The sequence below is a fragment of the Rhinolophus sinicus genome, linkage group LG11, assembly GCF_036562045.2.
Source record: "Rhinolophus sinicus isolate RSC01 linkage group LG11, ASM3656204v1, whole genome shotgun sequence".
NCBI classification, from domain to species: domain Eukaryota; kingdom Metazoa; phylum Chordata; class Mammalia; order Chiroptera; family Rhinolophidae; genus Rhinolophus; species Rhinolophus sinicus.
Window position 1 is genome coordinate 44402639 of NC_133760.1, and position 16124 is coordinate 44418762.

The window sequence follows — 16124 nt, forward strand, 5'->3', positions numbered from 1 at the left end:
AGGGAAAGGGGGTCAAATATATGGTGATGGAAGGAGAACTGACTCTGGGTGGTGAACACACAACGCAATATACAGAGGATGCATTATAGAATTGTACTTGAAACCTATATAATTTTACTAACAAATGTCACCCCAATAAATTGAATAAATACTTTTTTAAAAAGAGGGTACTTATCCCTCACAACAAGTGAGGTGGAGCATTATCTCTGCTTAGCAACATCTCATTTCTGGGGTTGAAGCTGCCACGACCACCATACTGAGAAGACAGCTGTCTTGGTTTGAGCTTCCCCCAGGAACAACTCAACGTCTAGGGTTCACGTACAGGTAATTTATCTGGGGGTGCAGAAAGTCCCAGTAGAGGAGAGGGAAGTGAGCTAGGGAAGGGAAGGTGGCTGAGAGAGGCTGTGTCATCCACCCGGCTACCACTGTGGGCAACTGAAGGGAAACTCTAGAAATGATATAAAGCACAGGCCTCAGAACGATCCCACCTTAGCCGTGACGGAGCTGAGGTATTTCAACACCAACTGGAGAGCTGTGTGAGAGCTGCTTCTGCAGGCTGTTAGCTCGCTAGCACTTTGGGCCTACCTCCTGGGCAGCATGGCTTCATGAGCTGTTGGAGGAAGCCCCCAGGCCTGCGCAAGCAGACAGCTGGAAGAGAGCCAGAATGTGCTGGAAGAGTAAGATCCTGAGGGTGGGGACAAGCAGGGGCAGTGCCTGCCTCGCTGACCACGGTGCTTTCTTCTCACCTTCTTTACACAAAAACGTCCTACAACAGCTTGCTCATCCAGAACTCTGTTGTTGAGAAGCCTCAGATACACACTAAAGCCCTTATGCCATATCATTAACAGTAATTGTTTATTCATATCAGAGCTTTCCCCAGAGCCTGTTTACTCATGGGCATAATATTAATAACTTCATTGATACAGGAGATTATGAGCCATGAAAGGAACAGGAAGTGGCAATTGCCCTGTGACGTAGTGATTCTACTTCGTGCACGTTGCCCTATATAAATACACCTGCATGTGCACAGAGATATAGGAATAAGGATATTAAATACTGCTCCATTTGTAACGAGTATTTTTGTAGAAACTGGAGACACCTTGATGTCCATCAACAGGGAAAGGCAGTGAGATCCTGCAGTTGTAAAAAACGACAGAGCTCTACATATACTAACATGGACAAAATTAATGATATAAGTGAAAAACTTTTGCTGCAGATTATTATGTGATTTCCATTTATATAAAAGTCTTGTGTATATGATATATTAATTCATCATTACATAAAATAACATGTATACATGTGTAGATGTATGCTACAAGACTATGGAGGACACGTGTCAAAATGTAATGGGTTATTTCTGGACCGGGAATAGAAAACGGTTTGAGGGGGAACGTTCTCTTTCTTAATCAATGTATTGTTTCAACCACTTACTCTGAACGTGTATTCATGTACTATTTATGTAATTAAAAACATGAGTGACAGCTGACATCTTTTCACTAATCCAGAAGACTTTTAACAAGCAATCAAATCAGCAAGAACATCTAAAATCTCACAGCTGTCAAGGTCATTTAGTGTAGGGAAAATGAACACACACCTTCATGCCCCCTGAGGATGTTGTTACAACCGAGCGCAAAGCAAGGGTGGTATTCATGCTTCACTCTCAAGGAAGTATTGAAATATTGTCAGAATTGGCGTTTGAAAGACAGCAGATGATGGGATGCAACCTAGAAAAATGTCCACCAAAAATAGGCCAGACTACAAAGATAAAGGACCAGATGCAGAACGGACAACAGTCAGCTGCATATAAAATGCGCTTATACAGACCAGATATTTGCCCAGCAATGCCAAGTGCGGGAGGGGTTACTGCAGGAACTTTCCTGAAAGCTGCAGGCTCAACTAGACACACAGTATTGTGTCCAGCGATCTTCTGGTCGTGATATGCTGGCTGTGGGGTAAGGGTGGAAGGGACCCTGACTCGTCACGCTTCTCACGTCCCTGGTGAAAATATTCCCCCCAATGGCTGATTTCAAGACAAGGGATGCTGAGGAGCACACTATTCTCTAATGTTCCCTCCATACAGACGCAACAGATGTAAATAACTTGAAGATGTAAGTGTGTATACAACCAGTAAAAAGTAGTAAAATAGTTAAGATGTGATTAGTTTGAGTAGGACTACCGTTGTTTTTAATACGATTCATTTAATTGTGAGTTTGTATCATTTAAATTTTAATAACGGTTGTGTTTAAAAAACAATTTGCAAAATCCCTGCAGTTTTGACAACCAGCTCTCGAGCTGGTAGGGGCCGGCTCCAGCACACCACTGACGGTAGGAGCGCACAGATTTCTATCTGGAACATTTCCACAGAGGATACTTCAAGGAAGGGGCCAAGTAGATGCTAATCAGAATTACAGAAAACACCGTGTTTGGCTCTAGAAATATAAACAGACAGATTGTGTTTTTGCAGCAGCCTACACAAGTTTTGGTCAGAGCAATGCTCCCTTATTCCCCCAAGCAACTTGTCTGAGCAGGAACGCTAGAAAGGAGTAGAATTTCCCTTCTAGTGGAGAGCAGATTTGACTTCTGAGGTCTGATATTGCAAGAAAATTCATACCATGTCCAATGCTAAAATGGCCTGCCTCAGAATGCTCTCAGAGCCAGCGTTTTATCTCCCAGCAAGCAGGATGTGACTGCTGCTGTGAATGCACTGCAATATTTCCCCTTTTATTCAGTCTTTCCAGAATGAGGAGTCCCTGCTAACATTACCTTCCTCGCCAGTACTGTTTGGGTTCTTGTATTAATTTATTTACTTCCTTCCTTCCTTCATGATCACTATCTTTATTTAAGCATTTTAAAAGTGGGGTTATCTTCTAGGCTATATAAAAAAATGGAGAGGTTTATAAAACAACCAAACCCAATGGTATTACGTTTACTCATTTGGAAAACGGAGCGGAAGAAGCGCTACCCCACCCAGTCACTAAAGGACCACTTTAGCTCGAAAAGCAGATGCATTTTGGTTCCACGTTTTTATGCAGTTAAAACATAACTGATTGCAAGTGAGGAGAGAAAGCAGGAAGGGGAAGGAGTGAGACCCCAGCACCTGGGGCTTTCTCAGTGTCTGATAAATGCCAGATTTACTGCTAAAGTGAGATTGATAAAAACTAACTAAATCACAGCCACACTTGGGGCTCACCTCATTTATTTTTCCATCCCCCCCACCCCCAAAGGAACGCAAAACACGGAACTCAAGTCAGGCATGACCAAACCTGAAGCATTTGACTCTTCCGTCCTGCTGCCAGCACAAGTCCCTGTGATTTGGGCAGATTGTGGGGAAGGTGGGGGAGGGGTACGGGGCAGGCGTGGGGGTGGGAAGAGATGCTTAACTGGCCATGCTTTGGGAAGGAAGGAGCAGAGGGGCTGGCCAGCTCAGCGCAGTCTTTCATGAATAAACACTCTAATTGGGGACATCACAGATAATGGGGCTGACTTCTTTCACTGGAGGGCTGGATCATGCTTTGCTAATTGGATATTCCTGGGGTGGTAGAGGCATCCGCACTGGCCCTCACTGATTGCTGGTTAATGGGGTTTTAGTGGTTCTATTCCAGACTGATCCAGGGAGCCCCACTAAGGAAAGGGAGCCCAACACCCTTCCTGAAATGGCATTGGAAGGAAGCCCAAGGTCTGGGAAAACATGGGGTGCCACCAGGCTGCACAAGCACACGGGGCCTTCCTGAGCTGGTGCCACCCCAGCCAGTCCCTAGTACTGACCCCTTCCCTGTGGGTGTATTTGATCTGGGAGATAAAGTACCCTCCGCACCAGGTCTTTGCACAGAACACATACAGGGAAAGCCAGGCTCAGGAGGCCAGCAAAACATCTTGATGGCTCTTCATATAAAGGGCAGGCAGACAAAGCTGATTCAGAGTTTCTGGATTTGAGCCAGGAGGATGCACCATTGTTGGAAGTTGGTGCTTCCAACCTGCCCACAGGGGGAGGGTGGCACTCACAGCAGAGGCCACAGGAAGTAAGAGCTTCAAAAGCAGAAGGTGGGCTGATGTTTCAGAGATGGATTCACCCCTCCTTTTCTGGGCTTCAAGGCCACACGGGAGTCCTTGGCCTGTCCTAGCAAACAGCCTGGGGGACAGAGGGAAGAGGAACCGGGGAAAAGACGGGACAGGAAAAAAGGAGGAAGACGAGGAGAAGGAGGAAGAGGAGGAGGAAGAGGAGGAGACCGCAAGAGATCTTTCTACACCAAAACTCAAGTAAATTCCTTGCCAAAAATTAAGTCCACATCACATAAAGCAAAGGGGAGCTGCCCTGGCCAGAGCCGAGAGCATACCCTGTCCCACAGAACACCAGTTTCCCTTCCCACAAGAATGCAAGACTTCTTTCTTGATGAAACTTACAGATAATTCAAGGACTGCCCTCGGCTTATACACACTCATAAGCAGTGGCCTGCTCAGCTAATCCCCGGTCATTGTCTTGTTTGGAGGAGATGGGACTCTCTTCCTGGACCTCAACTTCTCATTTCACTCCTGTGCGGACGACTTGGGTTCCTTGAGTAAAAGGCATCCTGGGTGAAGCTTTACCTGCCATCAGGTCCCAACATGGGCTGCACACGTGGACAGCTGAGAGCTGACATTAATTTTCATCTGACAGTATCGACCATTTATTGGGCCCTTTCAAGATGCTCAACACTGTGCTACATTTTTTACCTACAGACCTCATTTAGTCTTGCCAAGAGTCTATGAGGGCAGTACTATAGTTAGCTCCATGTTACAGATGGGAATACAGACTTCACACCCTCAGTAACAGGCCAACCTAGAACCTGACCCCCGCTTCATTTGATCCCAAAGCTCTTGTCCTTATCTAGGGTGCCACAAGCCCTTCCCTGAATGTCACCCTGTTCAACATTTCTTTCCTGAAGACAACTGATCAGATAGGAGATGGCCTGGACTCACCATGCAGAACAGCAAGGAAACTCGTTTAATTTTCGTAGAAATGGTAAGAACGGATTCCTAATAAAGGATACATTTCTTTACTAGGACTGCACCCTCTTTTTCTAGATGGACTGAAAACTGGTCTCTTCCCAGAAACCTGAAATGTCCACGGTCAGCAGCAAGGACGACTTGCTGATGACCCCAGGCAAACTGCTTAAGCCTTCAAGCTCTGATTTTCCCCACGACATAAAATGACCTATAGGAATAGATGTCTTCTAAGCTCTACATTGACGATCAGGAATTCTATATGTGTTCTAAGAAGAGTTTGCTATCTCCTGTGTAGTCCTTCTGCTGTAGCCAAGAGAACTGGTTAGAGTATCAGGGTTCTTTAAGGGTCATGTTTACCAGTACGTGTCATTTTTATTCTTTCTTTCTCTTTGCTCTCCCTCTCTGTTTCCTTGAGCTATCTATCTCCTGGAATCCTTGATACAGCTCCATCTGGCTCATTCGTTATTCATGAATTAACATGTGTTTTGCACACAGTCACCTTTTAACAACTGTTCCAAAGTAACCATAGTGTAGCAACAAAGGTTTCCGTGTTTGATCATATACACCATCAGTCAAAAATATCTGAGCATGCATCCCAAGATAGCTGTTTACTTACACATATTTACATTAAACTATATACACAAATACACATTTCATAACAAACATAAAACTAGAAAGTAAAAAGTCCACACATATTTTCACCATCCCCTATTTGGGGCCAGCTTGTCTCTTTTGAGAAATTCCCAGTATGTAGGATGGTAGAAGGCCGCAGACCCTTCGAGCTTGGAGAGCAGACATTTGAGAGTGAACAGGTGCTCAACAAGAGGGTCTGTGACCACGAGTTCACAGACATGCAGCGAGAGAGAGACAAAGGGAGGCAGGCCTGGATTCTTTGAGGGAGGCCACACATCCAGACTTTTATGGAAATTGTACTAATTTTTATCATCAGTTTGCTTTTTGGCATCATACTGTGGACTGAATTCAAAGACTTCTAAGAACCAAAGATGGCCCATGTCCTGCCGGTTTGTCACCTGTCCTACAATCTAGAGGCAACCTTTTGCAGCTTCTTAAAACCCAAATTCTCCAGGGAGCTGTTGCATTAAACTGGATTAGCTCTTTTCACCAGAGCGTGAATAAATTTGACAAGTATAATAGGTAATGGTGGAGAAGACAGAAAACTGTAATAAGAGCCAGAGACACGGAGAGATCCCAACAGAGCAAACCACAGATACCCAGATGCCCACGGAGGGGATCCTGAGTCACAAGTACCCTGCTACCCCAGGGTTTGATGGTGGGGCAGAAGTATCAGCCCTTCCACAAATGCTTTTCTTCTGTCGCTTTAGGTTGTGGTGAGTTCCCTGAACTTGAGAAGCTAAAAGGGCCCACTTTGATGCCCTAAACCTTGGAAGTCTCTGTTTCCTCCGGAGTGACTTGGAGAAGCCCAAACACCTTCCCACACCCGCTTCAATACCCCAGTGGCCTCCCTAGCACCAGGTGGCCTGCTTTCTAAGATTTGTTAAGGGAGGGGCATGTAAAACATATGCTAATGAATGAATATAAATGAGGCAGATAGAGTTGTAATGAGGATGTCTAGAGACAACTCAAGGAGACAGATACAGGCTCAGGAAGAGGGAGAGGCAGAAAGGAAGTGAGACCTCAAGAGATCCAGGGAGGCCCAGGGGGAAGAAAGGGCTCCTGTGAAGAAAACACATGAGAAAAGAGAAACCGTGTGCAGAGAAAGCATCCTACTACTGAGCAAAACTACAAGATGAAGCTCAATATGGTGTCACTCAATTCAATGGACATATTAACTCGGAGTGTGCCAAGCAACACATAATCCTAAGGCATTCCTATACGCCAAGCTTGGTTGACACATGGAAAATATGTGATGTGTTTAAGACCCACAACATCCCTAGGAGGTAGGTGCTACTATTATCATCTCGATTTTACAAATGAGGAAATTGAGGCACAAACATGCTAAAGTCACCAGCCCAGAGTTGCACGGATGGCAGGTGGCAGGTCTGGGGGCTGGGATCTGAGCTGGGTGTCCTCCAGGGCCTGCTACTCTGCACAAGAAGATTCTCCACCAGCTGCAGAGGACGCACGGTGGAGATTCAGGCGGGGTTTCCATCCTCAGACAGAACGCCCCTTTAACGTCACCACTTTTTCTTTCCTGCCACCTAGTATTATTGCGCAGAGTGGGGCTGTGAAATGGCCACTCCTCTGGGAGACAATGTGTTGGTTTTTCAGCACCGTGGGCAACCTCTAGGGACTGAGAAGGGTTTCCCACCCAAGGATTCTCTGGTGTATTGGTTAACCATTGTAGCGTGTTAATGACACGCTTAAAATGGGGTTTAAAAAATCAACGCAGCACAAAGTCATATTTGAGATCTGCTCATTTAGAAGACTAATATCCCCTCCAGAAGCACAGAGATTCATCAGCCATGGTAAATATTTGTTCGGACAAATTTTAAGTTGAGGATTACTTGATTGATAGATAATTGTTTCCAACGTTAGCTAAATACTCTCAGCTGTCGTCGCATCTCGAATCGATGTGTTCTCTTTTTCTGCTTTCCTTCTACCTATCTCTCTCATTTCTTCAAAAAATTGTGAACATTATTTTATTATGACCAGCTCTTGAGTTGATTTCTTCACTAAGGAAAAAACACAACTCCCTTTTTATTGCGAAGGGACTCAAGGTATCAGAAACCCCCGAGGAAAGAGTTTGGGGCTGGACCCCACAAGACCTTGATGACGTCAAGACGTGCATCCTGCCTGCTGAGCCAAGCTCTGGTCCAGTCCCTTGTTCTACGGGAACTCGCGGTGCCATTCCTCCTTCCTCCTCAGTCAACCTGCTCACTTTCCAGGTGAGATGCTCAAGGCCCAGAGGGCTGATTGCCCCGTGAGTCCCAAGGACCTTTAAGCCCTAGAAATCTATATACACACATATATACAGACACACAAGCACATACACACTTCCCGGTCTAGGAGTTACAAGAGGAAAAGATGAACACGGGTTAAGGTCAGGAAAGCTTCTTAGAGCTGGTCTTGAACAATTAGGTTGGTTTTTAAATAAAGAAACAGAAGGAATAGGAGAAAGTATTGATCAATTCTTCTCCATTTGGGATAGTGACTGGATGAGAAGAGAAATATTGTTTGCTCCATGTGCATAAGTCCGATTCTTATTAGACCTACTTCCTACTTTCAATTCCCTGGCCTGTAGTCCAGTGCTTATTTCCATGGTTCCTTTACAAATAATAAATATGATTTCTATGGCTAATTAATATAGCAATCTGTATTTCCATTTATTCCTCACTTCTAGAAAAGTTAGTGGCCCGGCAAAAAAAAAACTAGATTTTCTTAAAGGTAATTTGTTCAAACATGTCTCTTGTTACTTTTTTTTTTTTTAATAATAAGTTTAAAAATCTATTATTATGGAGTAATTGCTCATCAAATTTCTTCTTAAAAGTCAAAGCAATTTTCAAATTATAAAGAACTTCTCAAATGTGTCTAGATAATTATGAGGCTGCATTTTACATAGTTCCCGTACCTCCGTAGGCTGCAGGGCCTGGTATAACCTTTGCCTCTGGAGCCCAAGATTGCACCACCTGTGTTCACATGTAAAGCACCATGCGATACCTGTTAACCATACAGGCGGACCTCGGAGACACTGAGGGGTCAGTTCCCCCCCACCGCAATAAAACGAGTATCACAGTAAAGCTAGTCGTACCTCACCTTTTTGCTGGTGCAGGGTCTTGCCTTCAATGTACAGAAACTGCGACATCTGTGAAGGGCAATAAAGAGAAAAGCAATAAAATGAGGTGTGCTTGTATAGCAATTCTGGGGTTATGTACATATGGAAATTACCTATCGGCTTCCCATAACATCAGCTGTTAGGACCCATGATTTTCTCCCAGTCGAAGTTACAAGGATGATAAAACTGCATGATTGATAGACAGATAGATTGATAGATAGGCTATGACTTCAACCAACTCACCCATTCTTGGGAGAGTGAGATGGTTAAAGGCCCCTGGAGAGCTGGAATCTCCACAAGATTCTCAGCAGGCATCAGCAGAACAGCTAGTTCCATCCTTTGGGGCAAGACTTTTGTGACTCGTAGCTCTCTCCACAATTCTCTCACCAAAACTGAAAACTGGAAACTAAATATGGCTTTGAGGTACTGTCGTGTAGGAGACCCGGCGGGGTCTCTGGTCCCGCTCCCCATACAAGAACGCAGGATATGGTGAGGCCAAAAAGGAACACCCACGGAGCCATAGGTAGGGGAGTCATACCACTTTATTCTCTCTGGCGGCACTATACTCTCACTGGAGGCTGGATACACACTGTCCGCAAACCGCCATCCACGCTTGCCAGCCCAGCCGCCATCTTCTTGCTAGCCCCATCCTTCTTCTCTTTCCTCTTCCTTCCTTAGCCACAGCAGTTATATTGTGGCCAATGGCTCACTGGTTACAGCTGACGGCCAACTAGCCACAGCTGATGGCCATGCAATCACAGTTGGCCATTTACTACCTGAGCCAGCACCTGTCTATGTGAGGCCGAGAGCCTGGAAACTACTCTCTGGGGCTCCGCCCCCACACTCCACCCCTACAGGCTCTCGCCTCACAATCTACGCGACAAGCGTCTTCCGCGAGGGGACCTGTGCGAGGAGCCTGGGGTGAATGCAATATCCTGGACACAGCCAGGCTCTCTGGGCACAGCCAGGGTTTCTCAGGGCACCACCAGTGCTTCTGGGCACGGCCAGACTTCCTGGACTTCTTAGGGTACCACCTGTCTTCCCGGACACAGCCAGGGTTTCTCAGGGCACCACCAGTACTCCTGGGCACTGCCAGACTTCCTGGACTTCTTAGGGTACCACCTGTCTTCCCGGACACAGCCAGGGTTTCTCAGGGCACCACCAGTACTCCTGGGCACTGCCAGACTTCCTGGACTTCTTAGGGTACCACCTGTCTTCCCGGACACAGCCAGGGTTTCTCAGGGCACCACCAGTACTCCTGGGCACAGCCAGACTTCCTGGACTTCTTAGGGTACCACCTGTCTTCCCGGACACAGCCAGGGTTTCTCAGGGCACCACCAGTACTCCTGGGCACAGCCAGACTTCCTGGACTTCTTAGGGTACCACCTGTCTTCCCGGACACGGCCAGGGTTTCTCAGGGCACCACCAGTACTCCTGGGCACAGCCAGACTTCCTGGACTTCTTAGGGTACCACCTGTCTTCCCCGGGCACAGCTAGGATTTCTCAGGGCACTGCCACTTTCTCTGGGAACAGCCACACTTCCTGGACACAGCCAGGGCTTCTCAGGGCACCACCACTCTCTGTGGGCACAGCCTCAACACATAATCCTAAGGCATTCCTATACGCCAAGCTTGGTTGACACATGGAAAATATGTGATGTGTTTAAGACCCACAACATCCCTAGGAGGTAGGTGCTACTATTATCATCTCGATTTTACAAATGAGGAAACTGAGGCACAAACATGCTAAAGTCACCAGCCCAGAGTTGCACGGATGGCAGGTGGCAGGTCTGGGGGCTGGGATCTGAGCTGGGTGTCCTCCAGGGCCTGCTACTCTGCACAAGAAGATTCTCCACCAGCTGCAGAGGACGCACGGTGGAGATTCAGGCGGGGTTTCCATCCTCAGACACAACGCCCCTTTAACATCACCACTTTTTCTTTCCTGCCAACTAGTATTATTGCGCAGAGTGGGGCTGTGAAATGGCCACTCCTCTGGGAGACAATGTGTTGGTTTTTCAGCACCGTGGGCAACCTCTAGGGACTGAGAAGGGTTTCCCGCCCAAGAATTCTCTGGTGTATTGGTTAACCATTGTAGCGTGTTAATGACACGCTTAAAATGGGGTTTAAAAAATCAACGCAGCACAAAGTCATATTTGAGATCTGCTCATTTAGAAGACTAATATCCCCTCCAGAAGCACAGAGATTCATCAGCCATGGTAAATATTTGTTTGGACAAATTTTAAGTTGAGGATTACTTGATTGATAGATAATTGTTTCCAACGTTAGCTAAATACTCTCAGCTGTGGTTGTCGCATCTCGAATCGATGTGTTCTCTTTTTCTGCTTTCCTTCTACCTATCTCTCTCATTTCTTTAAAAAATTGTGAACATTATTTTATTATGACCAGCTCTTGAGTTGATTTCTTCACTAAGGAAAAAACACAACTCCCTTTTTATTGCGAAGGGACTCAAGGTATCAGAAACCCCCGAGGAAAGAGTTTGGGGCTGGACCCCACAAGACCCTGATGACGTCAAGACGTGCATCCTGCCTGCTGAGCCAAGCTCTGGTCCAGTCCCTTGTTCTACGGGAACTCGCGGTGCCATTCCTCCTTCCTCCTCAGTCAACCTGCTCACTTTCCAGGTGAGATGCTCAAGGCCCAGAGGGCTGATTGCCCCGTGAGTCCCAAGGGCCTTTAAGCCCTAGAAATCTATATACACACATATATACAGACACACAAGCACATACACACTTCCCGTTCTAGGAGTTACAAGAGGAAAAGATGAACACGGGTTAAGGTCAGGAAAGCTTCTTAGAGCTGGTCTTGAACAATTAGGTTGGTTTTTAAATGAAGAAACAGAAGGAATAGGAGAAAGTATTGATCAATTCTTCTCCATTTGGGATAGTGACTGGATGAGAAGAGAAATATTGTTTGCTCCATGTGCATAAGTCCGATTCTTATTAGACCTACTTCCTACTTTCAATTCCCTGGCCTGTAGTCCAGTGCTTATTTCCATGGTTCCTTTACAAATAATAAATATGATTTCAAAGGCTAATTAATATAGCAATCTCTATTTCCATTTATTCCTCACTTCTAGAAAAGTTAGTGGCCCGGCAAAAAAAAGCTAGATTTTCTTAAAGGTAATTTGTTCAAACATGTCTCTTGTTACTTTTTTTTTTTAATAATAAGTTTAAAAATCTATTATTATGGAGTAATTGCTCATCAAATTTCTTCTTAAAAGTCAAAGCAATTTTCAAATTATAAAGAACTTCTCAAATGTGTCTAGATAATTATGAGGCTGCATTTTACATAGTTCCCGTACCTCCGTAGGCTGCAGGGCCTGGTATAACCTTTGCCTCTGGAGCCCAAGATTGCACCATCTGTGTTCACATGTAAAGCACCATGCGATACCTGTTGACCATACAGGCGGACCTCGGAGACACTGAGGGGTCAGTTCCCCCCCACCGCAATAAAACGAGTACCACAGTAAAGCTAGTCGTACCTCACCTTTTTGCTGGTGCAGGGTCTTGCCTTCAATGTACAGAAATTGCAACATCTGTGAAGGGCAATAAAGAGAAAAGCAATAAAATGAGGTGTGCTTGTATAGCAATTCTGGGGTTATGTACATATGGAAATTACCTATCGGCTTCCCATAACATCAGCTGTTAGGACCCATGATTTTCTCCCAGTCGAAGTTACAAGGATGATAAACTGCATGACTGATAGACAGATAGATTGATACATAGGCTATGACTTCAACCAACTCACCCCTTCTTGGGAGAGTGAGATGGTTAAAGGCCCCTGGAGAGCTGGAATCTCCACAAGATTCTCAGCAGGCATCAGCAGAACAGCTAGTTCTATCCTTTGGGGCAAGACTTTTGTGACTCGTAGCTCTCTCCGCAATTCTCTCACCAAAACTGAAAACTGGAAACTAAATATGGCTTTGAGGTACTTAGCCCCAAATTTAATCTACCGAATAGCATCCAAGTAATTCTGATTTTTTACAATTGTAGATGTTATGTGTACATAGGAACCTGAATATCTGTGGGCTTTCTATAAACACTGAAATAACGGCCAATTTTGGATTCTCTAGGGTTGTGAACTGATTCTAGGAAATATGAGAACTGATGAAAACTTGTAAGGATTCCTAACATTGACGTGTGTGTGTGTGTGTGTGTGTGTGTGTGTGTGTGTGTTTTCATTCCTACACATGGGAAGTAGTGCTCACACACACATTTACTGCCTATTAGTCTCCCTTTTTCTATTCAATTCTGTCGTGTGAATTTTGGTCTCCAGGGTTTGCATCCTGGGACCTCCTGGGCACTGCCAGGGTCCTGGGTCACCTAAAAGCTGTTTCCCTGACACCTAACCAAAGAAGACACCTAGAGCCCCTAGGAAAATGATCTGGTTCGCTTTAAACACTGCTTCTCTCGTCAGTATTCTCAACCAACCAATACAGTTGCTGGCTGTGATCTGCTGCCTTTCAACTTGGAATAAAATACATTACTTATGCAGCGAATGTTTTTAATCTAACAAAGCAAAGGAATAAAAATGCCTTACAACAGTTTTATTAAAAACAAATTCCCACAGTAAATACATATACACTCCGCTTCTGGGAGCAAAATAGCCAAGGACATCACTGCTAAGTGCTCTGGGAAGTGCTTATAAATTACTTGAAATAAAAAACATTGTTGCCTGGACATCAGGGATGAAATGCTGTAGTTTGTAATAAATTAACACAGAACTTTACTTCCCCTCCTCGAACAAAGCAGCCATTTGTCTGAGTAACCCACATTCAGCTGTGAGTTATATTTTCACAACTCCAACTGCATTCATTTGCAAATTATTCTGCAGTTTTAATGCTCAAGTTTTAAATACCTTAAGAACTAATAAATAAAGCAAAGTAGAGCAAACAGTTGGCTTGCAGTTTAAAAACTGCCCCAATTTCTGCTTTTCTTTTGGCTTTTTTTTTCCTTTCAAAGTTATTTATTTATTTTGAAATGCATAAAGTTTCTTTAAACTACATTAAAAACAACAAAAGGCTAAAATGTATTTGGGGAGATAGTCAGACCAGAGAAGTTTCCATAATTCCATCAACTGTGAAGGTAGTTCACTGGTACTCGTTTTACACTTTTAAGACTTTGCTTCTACAGATACTTTAATTTAGTGACAGAATAATTTATAACTATCTTTGAGGTTTTTCCCATTGTGTGTAACTTTTGTTTGCTAGTCTTGGAATTGGTTAGATTTTTTTTTTTTCCTTCCTCTCCCTCTCTCTCCTAGACTTTGTCCAGAAAAAAAAAAAAATCTCAAAAAGAAAAGTCGTGTCACTTCCCTTGAATTATTTTGATTATGAAACAAAAACTCTGCAAGAAAACTCTTCAAACCTGTTCTGTAAAACAAAATGAACCGCTTTCCAGGTTCTTGAAAGAAAAATTTGATAGAAGCATTTATAGATTCAATTTGAGGTCTTGAAGGTTATTTTTGTGGCCAAAAAGGGGGGAGAGAAAAAAGGCCGGTCCCCTGGTGCAGAGTTACTGGCTTTGTTAGATTTCTTTGCATTGTTTTAAATAAGGTCTTGTGCAGCCAATTGCACTGGATAAAAAGTAATGTCACCATTTTCAGGAAGCGATTTGAGGAGGAAAACTCTTCAGAAGCATGTTATTTTCAGAAAAGTGCCTCATAAAATATTTTTATAAAGTCGGAGTTGAAATCATTTAAAAATCATTCTCTTTTATAAATCTGTTTGGAGAAAGCTCTTTTGATCCCCTCTTTCTTCTGATCCTCTTTTATTTTGCTTAGAGGTAAACAACATTTGCCTCATTTAAACAAAGGCATTTGGCATTGTGGTTCTTATAGTTTTCCAGTCACCCTATGGCAATTCATCACACGGATAAAATAAGGATACTTTGCATCCAAGACATTTATCACCTCCCAGGAAATGTTTGTTGTTTTTTGCCTTGGTTTTTTTTTTTGGTTTTGTTTTGTTTTGTTTTGCTTTTTTTACTCCTTCTCACCCCTACCCCCACCCCGAGCTGCGGGGGGGGCGGGGGGGGATTGTTTTAGGACCTTTCAAAGTCTTTTGTGAAGACTGGACCCAAGTCCTTCTGCGGAGAATAAGAAATGCTTGATTACGTGCACTGCAAAATGGGAGATATTCCCAAATTCCCTTTTAATGAAGATGTCTAAATAGCCATTGCTTTAAAGAGAGAGATTTCCAACAGTTTAAAAATAAGGATGATTTAAAACTTCAACAGATACCCCACCCGACCTCTCCCCGACCCTGGGAGTGGGGGGCAAAGGGGAGTCACCTGTCACCTGGGGAGGGGAATGGACATTAGTAACTAACTCCCTAAGAGGCAGATGGGGAGGGGTACCCCAAACAGAGACAGGACGCAGAGGTAACAACAGGACCACAGAGGTTAATAAGGCTGTGGGCTTCAGTGAAGAGGAAAGGCTTGTCTAGTTAGCCAGGTCATTTCTGTAAATGCATACACCTTTGTCATTTAAAAAGAACACTCGGTGACTACTGGTTTGATGCAGTTTGATTCTCTAACCATCCAAGCCTGATTAAAAGCATTTGCTTAGGCCCTAAAGATTTCATAGCTGGCCACCCATCTGGTGTTAGGCTTGAGTCCGTGAAAATCCCTCAGCTTAGCACTGAATATTCTTTTTCAAGATGTTTAAGTAAAAGGGCTGACATTAGCATATGTTCCCCCCAAGTGTCCTGTTGAACTTTCTGCCGGGCATTACCCTACCATGGGCTTTTTGGATGCTGTCCAATGAGAGATTGGCTTGGAACTGTAAAATTAGCCATCTGCCTATTAAAAATGTAACCAGCTGCATCCGATGAAACATAGTGACTATTGAAATGAACTCATCCGGGAGAGAACTCGCGTCCCCTGCTTGGACATTTTTCCAATCCACTGCTGGACTGAGATACTCCACAAGCAAAGAGCCTCCGTCCTTGTTTGGTGGGAAAATGGCATGACTCAAGAATGAAGAAGGCTTACGGGTTTGTTTTGTTGCTCAAGTTCTGGCATTTCTCAGGTTAACTTGGACCTCAAGTGCAGAATTCTCTGTTTCTTTGCTGCTTATTTAAAGCACCTCCCTACTGCAGGGGAGAAAAAATAAATAAAATAAATGAGCAAATTCCAAATATCTCTCCCTTCCTTTAAGATGTTATGTTCAGATATCCTATCCCAAATCCTGGGTATTTCTAATAAACCTTAATAACCAAGCCTAAAATACTCTAAGCAGCACATAATAACTTAAAACAGAGAGCTGGAGCCATAATTACTCCTGCAAGAACCACCATTTCAGCAGATTTGAGGCATTCCATATTTACTCCAAGGTCTGTTTATTAAAAATGAGAACTTTCAATAGTCTGC

General features: G+C 44.2%; 1 long non-coding RNA gene across 3 annotated transcripts in view; it reads right to left on the reverse strand.

Annotated features, from left to right (window-relative positions):
* The window catches only part of LOC141567516 (uncharacterized), a 188579-nt gene that overhangs the window by 87674 nt on the left and 84781 nt on the right, over window positions 1–16124 (reverse strand). For 2 of the 3 annotated variants that reach the window (XR_012490194.1, XR_012490192.1), the window contains exon 2: window positions 12241–12289. This is a non-coding gene — a long non-coding RNA (uncharacterized LOC141567516). Of the gene's footprint in view, window positions 1–8718; window positions 8768–12240; window positions 12290–16124 lie in introns of all 3 variants that reach the window. The other variant, XR_012490193.1, reaches the window with a different exon arrangement.